The 12,678-nt window shown below is 43.7% G+C and overlaps 1 long non-coding RNA gene across 6 annotated transcripts in view; it reads left to right on the forward strand.

The window, feature by feature from the left end:
• LOC103351262 (uncharacterized) overlaps nucleotides 1–12,678 on the forward strand; it is a 109,799-nt gene that overhangs the window by 25,747 nt on the left and 71,374 nt on the right. Inside the window, exon 4 of one of the 6 annotated variants that reach the window (XR_007910269.3) lies at nucleotides 198–334. The exons of 4 other annotated variants lie outside the window; for them this stretch is intronic. This is a non-coding gene — a long non-coding RNA (uncharacterized LOC103351262). Of the gene's footprint in view, nucleotides 1–197; nucleotides 1,517–12,678 lie in introns of those variants that run through there. One more of the 6 variants, XR_016217777.1, reaches the window with a different exon arrangement.

Below are 12,678 nucleotides of genomic sequence, written 5' to 3' on the forward strand. Positions count from 1 at the left end.
AGAAAGAGATGAAAGATACCATTGTGTTCAGGAGCAGGGGCGGTGTGGGTTTCAGAATGTCCTGTTGTGTGCTCTGAGAGGAAGAGGAGCTGGCTCCGCGTATAGTATCAGCCATAAAGACTACAGCGTTCCTATCCGGGACTGTTTATCTTGAGATCCTCGCGTACATTTAGAATCTTCTTGGCTCGTCCTTTCAGAGAATGCTATGCTGGGCTTCGTCGATCTCAGCACCTGACTTGCAGTCTTCCAGTAGCGTGCAGCGAACTGACTTGATGGGTTGCCGCTGCTTTCTGCAGGAGCATCCCACAGGTGAAGAGTAAGAGAATCACGTCTCGGCCTGATGGGAGATCCCCAGTGCCTGGTGTTGCAAGTCACTGACATACAGAAGCCACCATGAAGGAAAGCTTGTCAAGGCAACTGAAATTAGGACGCAGATCTCATCTGACACTTCTTTGAAAGGTGCTCTGTGCGTTGTGTCAAACGCCATGCCTGTACACATAGTAGTTAAATAACAAGCATGGTGCGTTATCCTTGCGTTCGAGAACACTGAGATATAAAAATCACTTTAAACAGACTCCCTCAAAATGTAATAGGAAAGGAAAACACTTAGGACTATTTTTTAAGTGTTATGAAACTCAGTAAATAAAGACATTTATTGAAAGAAACACACATGCACACACACAAAAGGGCTTCAAAAAGTTCATAGGAATGTGTATTATGAGAACATATGCATGAATTTCATTTCTTGCACCAAAATAAGCTTATCTTTTAATTTCACTTTCCATGAACTTTTAAGTGCCGTGTGTGTTGTGTGTGTGTGTGTGTGTGTGTGTGTGAACAGCAACAGTAGAGTAAAATTTTTAGAAAATAATGCCCTCTTGCTATCTCTTTTTCCTTTTTGCCTCCTAACTTTTTTTGGAACTACTTCTTCCTTTTCTTTCCTGTTCTACCTTGAGCTTGGTTCATTCCCTTCCTTCTCTCATTTTCACCTGTTAAATTTTCTTCCATTTCTGCCTGCCTTTTTCCTTCTCTCCTTTCACCACATTATAAATATAACTTCATATCAATACAATCGGTATCTCATTAATTACTAGTTATTTTTTAAAAGATTTACTTATTTATTTGAAAGTCAGAGTTACACACAGAGAGAAGGAGAGTCAGAAAGAGAGGTCTTGCATCCACTGGTTCACTCCCCAGTTGGCCACAATGGCCGGAGCTGAGCTGATCTGAAGCCAGGAGCCAGGAGCTTCTTCCGGGTCTCCCATGCGGGTGCAGGGGCCCAAGGACTTGGGCCATCTTGTTCTGCTTTCCCAGGCCATAGCAGGGAGCTGGATTGGAAGTGGAGCAGCCAGGACTCGAACCAGCACCCATATGGGATGCCGGCACTGCAGGCAGCGGCTTTACCCACTATGCTACAGCGCCAGCCTCTAATTACTAGTGATTGAAATGTTTTAATATAACCCCCCCAAAACCCATGCTTGTAACAATTAAAAGAATAAAACTCATGTACAAATTATTTTTTCTTTTTCATTTTTTATAAATAACTCAATTTTTCTGATTCAAACTCCAGAATTTAAAAATAAAATAAAAATATAAAATTACTACTTAACCCAAATAAATTATAATGAAAATTTTAAAGAAACTACACAGCTCCAGTGATCTTGTTTCTGTCAACCTCTGTATGACCAAAGAAAACACAACTGGCAAAATATCAAACTTTGGGATGTAAGATATATAGACCTTTATAGAGTAAAAAAGATTGGTGATAGGAAATGCAGCAATCACAAGAAAGTTTCCTGGGCAAAACGGTACCTGCAGATCAAAGCAAAACGTTTGAGATTCTAGCAGAGCATCATAACTTCAAAGGTCGTCCTCGGCACAGCCGTGAATCTGCTTTGGGTATGACGGGCTCGAGAACCTGCGCATCCGGAGACGTTCCAGATTAGCTTCCCAGTTGGACAGAAAGCAATTAAAGGCGCGGGAAAGGATGATGGTTTGCACCCTGAAGCCCGGAAATGCCTTTCCCAAACATTGCTCTCGGGGAACCTTCTGTCAGATAAAAGCATCATTGGATACCTTTCACATTTTGTTCAGGAACTGAGTTTAACAAACTGCAAGTATTCAGATGCAGAAGAATGGCAGAAATAAACGGGATGCTAGTTTAAATACGGAAGGTTACACCAATAATAACTGATGCTCTTTCCTCAAGATGACTGTACCGATGACCCCATAACTCCATTTCTTTTATTATTTTTCCCCAAATTACATGAAGGTTGATTCATTTCCCCTTCCTTCTGGTTGCCAACTTTCTGAGACTTTTTCAATATGCTTCATGGAGGTTAGCTTTATTACGATTAGACTGGGGTGCAGATGAAGTGGTGTTCAGAACTGGTATTTCCATACCAACACAGCATACTTCTGTATTGAAGTGGAACGAAGGTAATCTCTCTCTGTGTTCACATCAATTTCTCTCTTCTCTTGTCTCAGTGATAGTATTTTATTTTCTTACACAAACCTCAAAAGTTATTGCCCATGCTGTGCCCAGCGGGTACCTACTAAGGTTTGCAGGCTTCTTTTTCCACCAGGATTCCATCCCTGCCAAATGTAATTTGATTTTATTATACCATGGGGGCTTTCTTTTCCCCTGTCCTCATGTTATAATGTAACTCATCAATAGTCATTCATCAAGGAGGTAAGCTGTTCTCATGATGGTCTACAAAGAGTGCCAAGAATCCATTCCTGCTGCTTGTTTAGGGCTGCCTTCAGAGAAGGCAGAAAAAATTCTCTTTTTAATTTATTTTGAAAGGTAAAGTGACGGGGCAGGGAGTAGAGATGGGAAAAGAGAAAGATGGAGCCTTCTGTCTGCTGGTTCACTCTCCAGGTGCCTGCAACAGCCAGGGCTGGGCCAGCCCAAAGCCAGGAGCCTGGAAGTCCTGGGTGTCCCACATGGGTAGCAGGACCCTATATACTTGGGCGGTTAACTGCTGCCTCCTAGGGTGCACATTAGAGAGAAGTTGGATCAGGAGCAGAGGCAGGACTCAGTTCAGCCACTCCAGTATGGGATAAGGGCATCCTAAGCCGTGGCTTAACCCACTGAAACACAATGCCTGCCCCCCGAAAAAAAGCAGAACCATATTTTCCTACCTGGACATCAGCAAGGAAGTGAATCAGGGCCATGCTGTGGACAGGATTCCGGCTTCTGAGTCCGGGTGAGCCTACCTGAGAGGTTCCACCACAACCATCTCAAAATTCTCCTGCTTTGTCAAGTAAACCAAGAATGGGTTATATGGCCTACTTATGTGCTAATGTTTCATTCTCACAGTATCCATGGTAGACAAATAAAAGGTGTAATCAATCAGTATCCCCTTCCAAAGGAGCAATGAGTCAGGAGGAAGATGAAATCTAAGGCACGCTCCAACTTTATAAGTCATTGTCTAAAGCATCGATGTTTATAACTATGCTTGGAATGTTTCATCAGGAACAAAATCATGTTGGATCTGCAAGTGGGAATAATAATAGAACTTACCTAGCAGGGCTATAATGAAGATTAAATAATGCTTATAAACCACCTAACACAATTCCTACATTAATACACAGAAATACTAGTAGCTATTAATTAGTACATTGTTCACTGAACTATACTTGATCATTTTTAAAAAAATCTATTTTATAATTGAAAGAGTTACAGAGAGAGGCAGAGCCAGAGACAGAGAGGTCTTCCATCTGCTGGTTCACTCCCCAAATGACCGCAACAGCTAGAGCTGAGCTGATCTGAAGCCAGGAGCCAGGAGCCTCTTCTGGGTCTCCCACAAGGGTGCAGAGGCCCAAGTACCATCTTCTACTGCTTTCTCAGGCCACAGCAGAGAGCTGGATAGGAAGAGGAGCAGCTGGGACTAGAACTGGCACCCATATAGGATGCGGGCGCTGCAGGCCAGGGCTTTAACCCACTGCGCCACAGTGCCGGCCCCTTGCTCATTTTTCAAAGGCAAAAATCAAAGAGCTAGGCAGTCTTGTAATTGTTCAAACTAAACAAGAAGTGAGTCTTAAAAGGCACGTTTTGTTCCACCCAAATTGGTTATTTAGTTGATTTTCTCAGACATTGCCACTTGGTTAAGAAAGAGGTGGTCACTTTTAGGAACTTACTTGTTTGTATTGCATTATTCTCCATAGTGTGCTGTCTGATCTTGAGATAAAGGGTTGGAACTGAAGACAAAGCAAGAAATAATAATAATAGTAAGTCTGAACTCTTTCCTTTTATTTCACTTCTATAGTGTGAAACAGTATAACTACTGTCCTATTTTTCCACTCAAGTAATGCTGAAGAACCTTAGAAACCAATTAAATGTACAGGATGGCACACTGTGCTGTTTACTGTGGTTGTTCTGTCCTGACCACCAGCTGCTGTAATTTTGCTTCCCTTGTACACATACTTTTTTCTGTCTATGAACTACTGAAACCTACGACTATATGAACCTGATCGTAAAAAAAAAACACGAATTCTTCTTGTTCTTTTGTTCCTAAAAAACAATCTATAAATTAATGTGCTATGTTTGGAGGTCAGTTTAATTTTTATTAAAGCTTTCAATGTGAATACTCTCCAGTTGTGCTATTTCACTTCCTGGGGTTTTCTCTACAGCAATACCTGTACAACTGTACAAAAACATACACATTAGGATGTTCACTGCAACAGTGTTTCTAATTGGGTAGTTTTGAACCTAACTCAACATTCTATAAGTAGTGGACTTAAATAAAATAAAATATAATGCATTCAGATAACAGAATATAATACAATTGTTAAAAAGACTGAATGTGTATGAAAAATATGAAGGGCAGGACACCAAATCACTGAGTACTTATTTCTCTAGGAGAGGTATTTTGGGGGCTTTACTTATTTTCTCCATTATATATTTTACTAATAATTGATTTTCAAAATAACAATAAATTAGCAGAAACACATACTTACATCTTTAAATATAATAATACTTCAAAAGGTTTATGGACAATGGATTAAAAGATAATATAATATAATAAATACAAAGAAAAAACTCAATGGAAATGTTAGGTAGGAAGTCAGATATGAGCTTATGTGTGTGTGACAAAGGCCTAAAGAAAAGATATCTATGTCCAGTATATGCATCTGCATCTCAAAGTCATCCCTATAACATTGATAACGGTTCAGGGGCAGCCCAGTATTCGCATCCTGCCCTGCCCCCTTCTACCCAATACTCTGCCAGGTGGGGATCCCCGCCCCTTCTGCCTGACAATCTTCTACAATCTTCCAGATGCAGCTCAGTATCTGTGGGGAGCAACTGAGACTAGACTAAGTTACTGGAATTGACTTATTCTATGCATCTGCTCTCCCACAATATGGCGCTGAGAGAGAGAGAGACCAAACAACTTCTACGCAGCTGCCTCATCAGTTTGATAAGCTGCAGGAGCTGATCCTGCTCCTGATTGGAGGAGAGCAGCGTGCTCAGCATGTGGGTAGCAGAGTTGGGATTGGTGGAAGAGGACTATAAAGGAGGAGAGAGACAACATGCACCAGGAACATCTGAAGGAACACCTGAGGAACATCTGAGCAGCCCCCGAGAGAGCCAGCCGGTGGTGTGCCGCTCCTTCGCGGAAGTGGGGAAAGCGGCGGGGGATGCCGCCCCTCCATGGAGGGGCCGGCAGCTAACCCGGGAAGAGCCGGGCAGACAAAAGAACAGCGCAGGGTCCAGTGTCGTTCCTCCGCGAATGGGGGAGCGACAAGTATCTACATTTCAAATACCCTGCTCCAGATCCTGGGTTAGGACGGTGCCAACTAGGCTTCCTCCTGTCTGATATCTTCAGGAAAAAACTCAGATAGGAGCTTCTTAATATTTACATCTATAAATTCCTTTGTTTCAGGAGATGTGTGAAGACAAAGACCCATCTCCTTAAAAACCCCCAGCCTCAACCAGACGGTGTGCTCAGCCCTCTGCCTCTCTGCTGAGCCGCCCACTTGGCCTAGCCAGGTGTAATCTCTCCACTCAACCATGTAACCCTGCTCTCCCCCAGTCCGAGCGACTGGGCACTCTCTCTCAGGTTCTGTCTGGAGAGGTGCCCATCCATTCTTACAGATGTCCCTTCCCTAATAAACCTTGCTATTTGACTTTCCACTACTCTCTGTCTCACGCCTGAATTCTTGTGCGAAGACAAGAACCCTGCCATTCACGGGTAACAGAAAGACCTAGGCAAATCAGAGAGTTTGGGGTAAAACAGAAATAACAGTCTCTGATATCAGGTTTATTGTGTCTTATAACAACAGTCTCTTGAGCAAGCCGCGTATGGCATCATTGTGTGTTTCTATGGAAAGGGCAAGGCCATCAGATTTGGTAAATTCTTTTTTTATTTGTGTTTTAAAATTTTTATTAAAAAATTATTTATTTGAGGACAGAGGCAGTGACAGAGAGAGCTTCCTTCCACTGGTTCACTCCCCAAAATACCCTCAACACCCTGGGATGAGTTAGGCTAAAGCCAGGACTGAAAATTCAATCCAGGTCTCCTAAGTGGGAGGCAGGAACCCAATTCCTTGAGCTGTTACCACCTCCTTCCAGAGTGGCGCATTAGCAGGAAGTGAGTCAGAGCAGGGCAGGCCATCAAACCCAGCACTCATGCTGGTGTAGGCGTGTTAATGGTCATCCTAGCTGTTGGGCCACACCCTGGTGTTTTCATGTTCAGCATTCTTATGACTTCAGGATTCTTCCTTTCTCTGTTCCCCATTGCCCCTCCTCACTGAGACACACTCCCTTACCCTACCCAGGTGAATGCACCATGCTGAAAGGTCTTCTTCCCTTGAGGCAAATCTACCCGGAAAGTAGTCGCTGCCTGTAGGATGACAGTGGAAGGGATTCTGAAGACACATCTGGGACATAGTGTCATTGGCAACAAGATGTGTGTCGCATGATGATGTGGGGTGTAGATTTTCATTTTTTTCCATTTTTTAAAGATTTATTTTATTTATTTGAAAGACAGAGTTACAGAGAGAGGGGGAGAGAGAGAGAGAGAGAGGTCTTCCATCTGCTGGTTCACTCCCCAGATGGCTGCAATGGCTGGAGCTGTGCCCATCTGAAGCCAGGAGCCAGGAGCTTCCTCTGGGTCTCCCACATGGGTGCAGGGGCCCAAGGACTTGGGCCATCTTCCACTGCTATCCCAGGCCACCCCAGAGAGCTGGATCAGAAGAGGAGCAGCCAGGACTAGAACTGGAGCCCATATGGGATGCTGGTGCTTCAGGCCAGGGCTTTAACCCACTGCGCCACAGCACTGGCCCCGGTGTAGAGGTCCTATGAGGGATCTCTAACTGCAGCACCCAACACCTATCCCTACTTGAATAATTTCTTAATAGGGTACAAGTCCTAGGACTGTTTTAGATTGAATTGACTCATTTAAAGATGGCTGGATGGTGAGATTTCCAAATTTTCAGTTGACCTGGTGAAGTCAGAAGCAGAAAGCTGGAAACAATTCAGAGAATTCAGGGACCATAGGCAAGGTGCTTTGTGAGTAGCACGGGTGCTGGAACTTTGAAGAAATATAGTTTTACTGGATCCCTGTGTGAATTCTTAACCCAATTCTGCACTGCTGGGACTAGCATGCCTTTTATAACGTGAAGATGATTTGATACCTACTAATGAAGAAACATCCAAAAATCATCCCTTATGAAATTCACTAGATTCTGCAAAAAATGCCAAATATAAGGGCGCTCCAAAAAATTTGTGAAAAAAATGGAATTTAAAAGATAAGTTTATTTTGGTACAATTTTTTTTTTGATATCCAAGCATTATCTTTTTCACGGCATGCATTGTCCATGAAGACCTCTTATGTACTAAGAACTAACTTGGGAACATTGAGCTAACATTTTGCTTTAAACTCATTTTAAGCCAATGTAACCTTAAGAAATTCTTATTTTCTTGGTTGTACATATGTGTGCCCAGACACACAATTTTTTTATTCACATTGAAATTTCAAGTCATCTGACTTGAGTGAAATAACCTTCCAGTATTTTTATATGTGTCTCTGAGAGGAAATCTTTTTTTCAAAAAGCTAATCTCATTTATGTCTGTAGGAACCAGAGTCCAAATTATAGAGCACCCAACCTTGAGACATCTTGAATCACACAATTTCTGAGGAATCTCTAAGATCAAGCCGCAGGGTGCATAGTCAAAATTCCTTTGCTTCACTTCCTTTGTTCAAAACTCCAAAGTCAGAACTTACTGTGAAATCCTATCTAAAGCAAATGGACTCAGGAGGAAGCTACCGGAGCAGTCACCTCCCCACCCCACCCCCAGTGCCCCATTGTCTGACAGGTTTTGAGGTGAAAAGGAGCGGGAGCCATACTGTCTAAGGCTGTGATCAGCCAGCTCTCAGGCTCCCTTCATTCTTGTCATAATTGACATATAATTCACATGCCATACAACTTACCCTCTCAAACAAGGATTTCTGTTTATTCAGCATTCCAAAACCATCACCAATATCCTGTTCTAAAACATTTTCATCACCTCTCCCCAAAAAATCCAGTACACATTACCAGTCACTCTCTGTCTTCCCGTAATCCCTGGCAGCCAGGTATCTGATTTCTGCCTCTTTACAATTGCCTTGTCTGGACATTTCATAGAAACAGAATCATCTTGGGCAGGCATCATGGTGTGGCAGGTGAAGCCGCCGCCTGCGATGTGGGCTTCCTGAACAGGCACCTGTTTGAGTCCCCGCCTGCTCTGTTTCTGATCCAGCTCTCTGCTAAATGCGCCTGGGAAAGCAGCGGGAGATGGCCCAAGAGGTAGGGCCCCTGCACCTATGTGGGAGACCCAGAAGAAGCTCCTGGCTCCTGGCTGCTGTTGCAGCCATTTGGGAAGTAAACTAGCAGATGGAAGATCTCTCTCTCTCTCTCTCTCTCTCTCTCTCTCTCTCTCTCTGTCTCTTCTTCTGTCTCTCTGTAGCTCTGCCTTTCAAATAAATAAGAAATAAATCCTTTTTTTAAAGAAATAGAGTCATCTTACAATATATGGTTGGCTTCTTTCACGAAGAATCATGTTTCCCAGGTTCATCTAAATTGTAGCAGATGCCAGGACTTCATTCCTTTTATGACTAAATCATATTTCATTGTATGCATACGTTGTATTTTCTTGATCACCAATGGACAATGAACTTGTCTCTGTTAGCTGTCGTGACCCACACTGCTGGGAATACTCACGTACACGTATTTATTTGAGTACCTGTTTTCACTTCTTTTACCTCCAAGTGGAATTGCTGGGTCATATGGTAACTCTATGTTTAACCCTTTGAGGAACTGTGAACTGTTTTTCACAGGGGCTACACCATGTACATTCATATCAGCATTCTCTACATTTTTACCAATGCTTGCTATTTTCTTTTCTTTTTTTAAAAGACATTTAGGGGCTGGCACCGTGGCACAGTAGGTTAATCCTCTGCCTGCGGTGCCGGCATCCCATATGGGTGCTGGTTCTAGTCCCAGCTGCTCCTCTTCCAGTCCAGCTCTCTGCTGTGGCCCTGGAGGGCAGTGGAGGATGGCCCAAGTGCTTGGGCCCCTGCACCCACATGGGAGATCAGGAAGAAGCACCTGGCTCCTGGCTTTGGATCAGCACAGTTCTGGCCATTGCTGCCATTTAGGGAGTGAACCAATGCAATGAAGACCTTTCTCTCTGTCTCTCTCTCTCTCTCTCTCTCTCTCTCTCACTCTCACTGTCTGTGGCTCTACCTCTCAAATAAATAAATAAAATCTTTAAAAAAAGACATTTATTTAGCTGAAAGATAGGTTTAGAGACAGAGAGAGAGAGAGAAAAGGAGAGAGAGAGAGAGAGTGATAGAGCTCTTCCATCCTCTGGTTTACTACCCTGATCTCCGGAATGGCTGGGGCTGGGCCAGGTCAAAGCTAGGAGCCCCCAGGAGCTTCTTGCAGATGTCCCATGTGGGTGCAGGAGCCCAGGCACTTGGGCCATCTTCTGCTGCTTTCCTGTGCCATTAGCAGGAAGCTGAGCTGGAAGGAGAGCAGCTGGGACTTGAACCGGAGCCCATATGGGATGCTGGCATTGCAGGCAGTGTCTTAACCTGCTATGTCACAAAGCCAATCCCAACACTTGCTGTTTTCTATCTTTTTAATTATAGCTAAGATGCTCACTTTGATTTTGATTTTGATTTCCCTGCTGACTAATGGTGTTGAGCCTCTTTTCATGTGTGTATTGGCCATTTGTATATCTTCTTCAGAAAAATGTCTATTCAAATCTTTTGTGCACTTTTTATTTAGGTTATTTGTCTTTTTATTGTTCTGATTTCATTTTATCAGTTTGTCAAGAACCAGACCCATATACCATCAATATTTAGGAATAAAGAAAAACTGTCAGATTTTTGATGGGGGAAATAATCCAAATTTTCTTTTCTCTTAGAATTAGAAAAGACTAGACTAGGCTAGACTTCCCCATACCCCCCTTTTAAAAAGATTTTATTTATTATTTATTTGAGAGGTAGCGTTATAGATAGTGAGAGGAAGAGACAGAGAGGTCTTCCTTCTGCCAGTTCATTCCCCAAATGGTCACAATGATCCAGGCAGGGCCAGGCTGAAACCAGGAGCCAGGAGCTTTTCCAGGTCTCTCACATGGGGGCAGGGGCCCAAGGACTTGGGCCATCTTCTCCTGCTTTCCCAGGCCACAGCAGAGAGCTGGATGGGAAGAAGAGCAGCCGGGACTCGAACTGGTGCCCATGTGAAATGCCGGCCCTGCAGGTGGGGGTGTTAACCTGGTGTGCCACGGCGCCAGCCCCTAGATTTCCCCTTTTTAAGCACAGAAGTCCTGGAAAGGACTACACTTTGAATATTTTTATATGGTGTTAAAAAGACTTAGATAGCATCCCTTCACTTGTAGTATGTGAGTTAATAGTTATCTACATGTAAGGTTGTTGACGGAATTAAATGAGCATTTAGTTCACCACCAATACAGTACCTCACAGACAGTAGGCACTTGATAAATACATGCTGAAAGAATTCCTGAGGCACCTGGCAGAGTCCCACAGCGCCGGTAAGTTTGAGTTCCCTCCTCCTCCTCTTCAGTGAACTTGAAGGACAGATGAACCAGACGAGCAGGGGGCTGTGCTGCGCTGTGAGCTCCCATTTGCCTCCCAAAGTCTGTGAGATTTGTACAGCCAAGCGATTTACAGAATGTGGAAGCGGGAATGCCACCCGTGTTCACTGAGAAAGGGGGATTCGATTATGTGGGGGAGGGGATTGGAAATGCTAAAGATAAACAAATAGGGACTGGCGCTGTGATGCAGTGGGTTAAAGTCCCAGCCTGCAAGGTCAGTGCCGGCATCCTGTATGGGCACCAGTTGGAGTCCCGGCTGCTCCACTTCCGATCCAGCTCTCTGCTGTGGCCTGGAAAGCAGTGGAAGATGGCCCAAGTCCTTGGGCCAGTGCATCTGTGTGGGAGATCCGGAGGAAGCTCCTGGCTCCTGGCTTAGCCTGGCCCTGCCTGGGTCATTGTGGCCATCTGGGTAGTGAACCAGTGAATGGAAGATCTCTTTCTCTCTCTCTGTCTCCACCTCTCTGTGTAATTCTGCCTTACAAACAAATAAAACAAATCTTAAAAAAAAAAAAAACAATAAATAAATGAAGGTTCTCATAAGCTAAAGACTTGCTACCTTCAAGAGATGGGGTCTTGGCTGGGCAGCGGGTGGGGTGCATGTTGGCCCAGTGACCAAAGCAGACACATGCAAGGGGCTGACATTGCGGGTGGCTCAGGGCACTGAGGTCGGTTAAAGACAGTAACGTTGTTTGATTTTGGGTTTGAGACGGTTACAGGGCTAGCATCGTCACAATTGGTATCTCAGTTATTTTATAATCGATGATCCAATTGATAATGGAAATTCCAGGTCAATGCTGTCTCACCAACTCCCTTTTGGATATCTTCTTTTTTTTTACCTCTAGAAATATAGAGATATTGCATAAATCAGGAAAATTAATTTTTCATTTCTATTATTTGTGTCAATGCATAATCTGCCATGACTAAAAAAGCCAACTTATAACCTCTTTATAACGTCTGTGTGACTCTGAGTTTGAGAAAAGAGGCTACTTAGTGCAAATTATATATTTCATTTTCTGGGATATAAAATTGCCTGTTAGGGGCATGACAGTTTATATTACCTGGGAAGTGGAAATGATTTACAAAAGCAATTTACATTAATGCAATAGGGAAAGCTGAAGGCACAGATTAAAAATAATTAACTTTTTATACCTAAAATAAAGAAAAAATTTATTTATTTGAAAGAGAGATGAAGGTAAAGAGACAGATCCCATCCTCTGGTCCAATCTCCAAATGCCAGCAGCCAGACTAAAGCTGAAAGCCGGGAACTCAATACACACCTCCCACAGGAGTGCTGGGGCCCAGTCACCTGAGCCAACACCTTTGCCTCCCAGGCTCTGTATTTACACAAAGCTGGAGTCAGGGGCTGGAGCTGGGCATGGTCCAGGCACTCTTATGTGGGACGAAGGCACCTTAACAAGTGTCTTAATCTCTAGGCCAAACGCCTGTCCCAGAAAGAAACATTTCAATTTGGAAAAGTGCTCTGAGGGGCCGGCGCTGCGGCGTAGCTAGTAAAGCCACTGCCCACAGTGCCAGCATCCCATATGAATGCTGTTGCTCCACTTCCGATCCAG

The sequence above is a fragment of the Oryctolagus cuniculus genome, chromosome 12, assembly GCF_051225735.1.
Source record: "Oryctolagus cuniculus isolate XC-2025 breed Fujian yellow rabbit chromosome 12, ASM5122573v1, whole genome shotgun sequence".
Lineage (NCBI taxonomy): Eukaryota > Metazoa > Chordata > Mammalia > Lagomorpha > Leporidae > Oryctolagus > Oryctolagus cuniculus.